The sequence below is a fragment of the Seriola dumerili genome, unplaced genomic scaffold, assembly GCF_002260705.1.
Source record: "Seriola dumerili isolate Sdu_G_001 unplaced genomic scaffold, Sdu_1.0 BDQW01000226.1, whole genome shotgun sequence".
In the NCBI taxonomy this organism is placed as follows: domain Eukaryota; kingdom Metazoa; phylum Chordata; class Actinopteri; order Carangiformes; family Carangidae; genus Seriola; species Seriola dumerili.
Genome location: NW_019174481.1, coordinates 475,280 through 480,561, shown reverse-complemented (window position 1 = coordinate 480,561; position 5,282 = coordinate 475,280).

The window sequence follows — 5,282 nt, the reverse complement described above, 5'->3', positions numbered from 1 at the left end:
AATACACTGCATCTGACGGAAATTTAATTATTTAAGAGCATATGCACAAGTCTTGGTGTATAAGACTTGCTGGCTTCCTTCTTAGTTTTAGAACATTTATTCTGGATTGATAGCACGAGGAGGAGATCTTTCACATAGCATAGCGTAGCTTCTACTAACATTTGAGAAGAACAAAGAAGATATGCTTTCATTATGAGAGTGAACGTGTGTCTGTGTCGTTCAGCCATGGAAATACTTCAAGGGAAAAATGCTGAACCAAGCTCAAACCAAGACCCTTACAGTGTCCATGAGAACGCACAACAAAGGTATGTGGGCTGGAGTCCCTGTATCAATGCATGTGTGTTCGTATGCATGTGAGTGTGCACGTGTGTGAAACTGTTTTCTGCATTTTTGTCTAATCCCATGTGCTGTTTTTGGTCACACATCATTGATTTCAAATTTAATGGAATGGTTGATAAATGACACAAAAACACAACTCATCACTCACTTGCACAGATGTACAAATGTCCCACACTTGAACACATGCATAGACAACACACACACACACACACACACACACACACACACACACACACACACACACACACTGAGAAGCAGCAGAAGGTAAGCAGATGAGGCCAGCAGAAGGAATTCATCAGACTGACGAACCACAGGCTCTGGAGCACTTCTTTCATCTATCTATCCCCTAGTCCTACATGAGGGGGCATTCAAACTTTATGTCACAGTGGTTACATGTTAGTGTACCTCCTCTTTTATTGCTTGTCTGACAATGTGACGAGCCAAGAGTACAAGACAAACAATGATTTATCAGCCACAGATACACATATGGTTCGCAGGCTGGGCGGAGCCAAACACCTTTACCCAAGGTGAATGTCCAGGTATTTGCAGTTTGTCTTGGAGCTGAAATGTGTAAAAATACAGCGACACTCATTCATTATGAATTAATCTGCCAGTTATTTTCTCAGATAATCATTTACTCTACGCAATACTATAAAAAAAAAAAAAAACCTGTCATAGTTTTCCAGAACCCAAAGTGACGTTTTCAAATTCCTTCTTTTACCGGACCAGAACCCAAAGATATTGAAAATACAAGTTTACTTTTGATGAGCTGGGACCGGTTGTCATCTGCATATGGCACCTTTGTGAACCAAGGTGCAGGTGAAAATTGTCTCTTTGGTGTAGATAGAAATATGCAGCTAAGAAATGCTTAACTTAAATATGACTTTAGGATGGGAGTCAGACAACTCTACCTTCAGCCAGAAGAAAATTTACAATCGCCTCCCATTTTGTCTTCACCCTCTCCCCCTCCAAGAATTTTTTTGTAATCCCTAATCGTTTCAGCTTTACCCAGTGTGCATGTGAATTACTTGCCTGACTGGTCCCTTGGGTAATTACGTTATTGTACCTTAATTAGAAAAACATGCTTCTGTACCTGGTTTCAAACAATGAATAAAAATAAACCTGACAGAATTATGACTCCTTTTGTGATTACTGCATAAAGTAAAACTGATTTTATCTTAAATGAGATAACAATACCACTCCTCCTCTCTCTCTCTCTCTCTCTCTCTCTCTGTCTCTCTCTCTCTCTCTCTCTCTCGAGCACACACACAAACATATTGTTACAATCAAACCTTGCCCTCTGCTACTTTATAAAAACATTATGGGAGTTAACCTTATTTTTGAGCCAAACCAGCACATTCTTGAAGTTGCCTGCTGTTGCAAAAGTGAGGGGAAAAAAGAAATGAAGGGCCGAAGGGGAGTCTTGATTTATTCTGCCTTATCAGTCCAACTCCACCTCCTGATGTGGAATGTATATGGGTCACATAAAAGGTAGAATAATCTAATAATAAAAAAAAATGCTGCTGTCAAAGATGCAAACTCCTCCAAACCTAACTCGGTCATAAATTAGATTCTATAACATTTATAAATACTATTCCCAAATGTGCCTGTTTTATAATGTTACACGCGACCTTCTACTTCTAGATCATGTTGCGCTTCTCTTAAATGAAGGTCACAGAATCGGTGGTCATGCAACCAGTAGAGCAGGGGCAGTCTGCAGAGGACCCCCGTTAACAACGGTTCTGGGGACATTGATCAAATAGCAAGTGCAAGAGACCCCGAGTGTCCCTGAACGTCACTCTGGATGGACGGTCATATGAGCTCTCATCCATTTATTGTTTACTAAAAAAAAACGAGAGAGCAAGGGAAGTCAATGAGGGTTTGGATCAGACTTGTTGTGAAGGGTGTCGGTGCAAAGTTTTGCCACTAGGGAGCATCAGGGACTGGAGAAAGGATAAACTTATGTTCTACTGTATGTGTTTATCTGCCCGTGCGCCTGTCTCAAAGCCTTTTTAGTCTTTTTGTGTAGCTTATATTGTGTATATTTTATGTCTCAGCCTATATCTATAGCCTAATATGTTAAAATTAACTGTAGGTGTCAAATAGAGCTTCATAACCATGAGAATCCTATTCAGCTCAGTTGAAGTCCTTATGATTTAATATGATATTTAGTGAGATCATCAGACACGTCCGTTGGCTGTCCACCCTCATATAAACCACTGGGCTGTTTGCAGATCGGCTGCTTGCCTCTCTGCTGCTTTACATTGCAAATACACCCGTGTTTACATTTGCTCCACACTGACAATGGTCACTATGGGTTACCTTGACTCACAACACAGGTAACCAATCAAAACTCACAAGGGGGGCAGTTCTCTGGAAAGGAGAAGAGGAAGCAAGAACTGACAAGGACTGAAGGCAACAAGAAAAAAAAAAAAAATCAACAAGATCTGCACTGATCTTAAGTCTGTCTGGCACTTCCCCTGGTGACTGGAAATCTGCGACAGGAAACTGATCCCAGGTCAGGTCTGTAAACACATGAAGGTTTTGTGTTTGCCAGAAGGGATGAGAACAATTTCCGTTTCTCTCTTGGATCCTCCAGGCAGTTGCTGCTTTGCCACATACAGACACATGCTGTAAACACAAGGTAAGCCTAAAGCTTCGTATTCCATTTACCAGACCTACGACTCTTTATAGTAAAAGAAATACTTACTACTACAAAGGAAAACGCTGTTAGCTCTTCGTGTGTCTCTGTGTGTTGCATGACATGTGCTGAAGGGAAAGTGAAAGTATTTTTTCAGAGAGCGTGGCTGTTTGATACTTTTTAAACACTCTGCCAAAAAATGTTTATTAAAAAAAATATATATATAAGTATATGATTTACTGTAAATAACAGCTAATCCACACACATGTGTGCACACCAGGCTTGTTGTAATAAAAAGAGGTGTGTTGTGACCTCCTCCACCATTCCCCGATTCTCAATCTCCTCCTCTCCTCTACACGCACGCATGCACACACACACACACACACACACACACACACACACACACACACACACACACACACACACACACACACACACACACACACACCATATTTCACTGTGTTCATTTAACAAGGCCTGGTTACCCCAAGCAACAAGAAGGGCTTATCAGCGCCTCCCTCACTTGCCACACTGTTATCAGCCTGGCCTAGTTCACACACACACACATACACACTCTCTGCCCCTTTCTGTCAAACACACCCGCGCTCGTTCTATCTCAGTCGTTGAGTCGCCCTGTCTCTCTCTCTCTCTCTCTCTCTCTCTCACACACACACACACACACACACAAGCGGGAACTGGGGAATGAATGTTATGGGGGCTTATCAGTGTCCTTAGGGGTCTGGCAGACACTTCACAGACTCAGATCCCAGTGCCAAGGCCACAGAGAACAAACATATGTGACCAGAGTGCTGATGAACAAAGCCTCTATACTGTTAGAGAGTCTTCTATAGAAGCAGTGGGCTGCAGGGCGACGCTAACAATGAACGTATGAACTTGGCACAACGGCAGGCAGCACAGGCTACGAGTCAAAGAAAGTAAAAGCTCAGAAATACAGATGTTCTGCTCGCCTGTGACATCAGGTCAGTGACCTTTGGTGATCCAGTTCACTTTCACAGACTGAAACCTGAATACTTCATGTTTCGTTTTAACTCAACTCAGTTCAACTCAGCTTTATTTATACAACACCTTTCATACAAACCAATAAAATTAAAAAAGCAATAAAACTCAATAAAATAAAATAAACAGAAGGGATAAAAAATAACGATGAAAACCAGTGGTTAAGGCTATAATATTATTCCAAATTAAAAGCCTGATTAAAAAGATATGTCTTGAGTTTCCTTTTAAAAACACTGATCCAGCTGGCCATTGTAATATCCAGAGGCAGCGTCTTCCACAGTTTAGGGGCATAAAAACAGAAAGCAGCCCCTCCGGTAACTTTATGGGACACATATGGAACAGTTAAAAGAAAAGGTGTGAAGGACCTTAGTGATCTGGAGCATAAAATGAAAGACGATCTATGTTGTAAGGAGGTGTAAGGTCATTCAAAGCTTTATAAACAAGTAAAATCAGATACAGGTATCCAGCACGGCGTCTGAAACAGGGAGGGTAATGTGATTCATTTTCTTTGTCTTCATTAGGATTCTGGCCGCAGCGTTCTGGACTAGCTGTAATTTTCTTTTAGGTAATCCAGTAAAAAGGGAATTACAACAGTCTAAACAGCTAATAATGAAAGAGTGAATGAGCATTTCAGCATCTGTCTGATTTAAAGAGGTTATATTCCTGACATGGAAAGAGAATGTTTTAAGGACCTTGTTAAAATGAGATTTAAAATTCAAATCGGAGTCAAGTATCTCTCCCAGGTTTGTGGTGTGTGTTTTAATCTGTTTGCTGAGACCACCAAACATTGAGTGCAGTTTTTCTCTTGCTGCTTTGGGGCCTATTAAAATACTCTCAGTTTTTTCCTCATTTAGTTGGAAAAAAGTTCTTGCCCATCCACAAATTAATGTCTGTGAGACAGGCAGTAAGAGCGTGCAGTGCACTGGGGTTATGTGGTGAAATAGAGATGTACCATTGAGCATCCTCAGCATAAAAATGGTAATTCTATCATATTCCCTGCCACTAAATTAAGCATGGCAGCTTGCCTTACTGTTCATCCAGAGCCTGATTTTCAGGTTGGTAAAGTGGAAAGTAGCTAGGCTACTAGCTCATTATGTTGAACAAGCAACTTGACAAGAAAACACAGTCATAGTAGGTGTATGAAGAAAGTATGTTAGCTCATTTAGAAAATATCTGTGATTTACTGTAGATGATAAATATCACTCCTTCTTATGCAACTGCTGATTATTATCTCAGGAAATAGTTTAAAAAATTTGAAATATATGCATCACATGTTCCAAAGCTC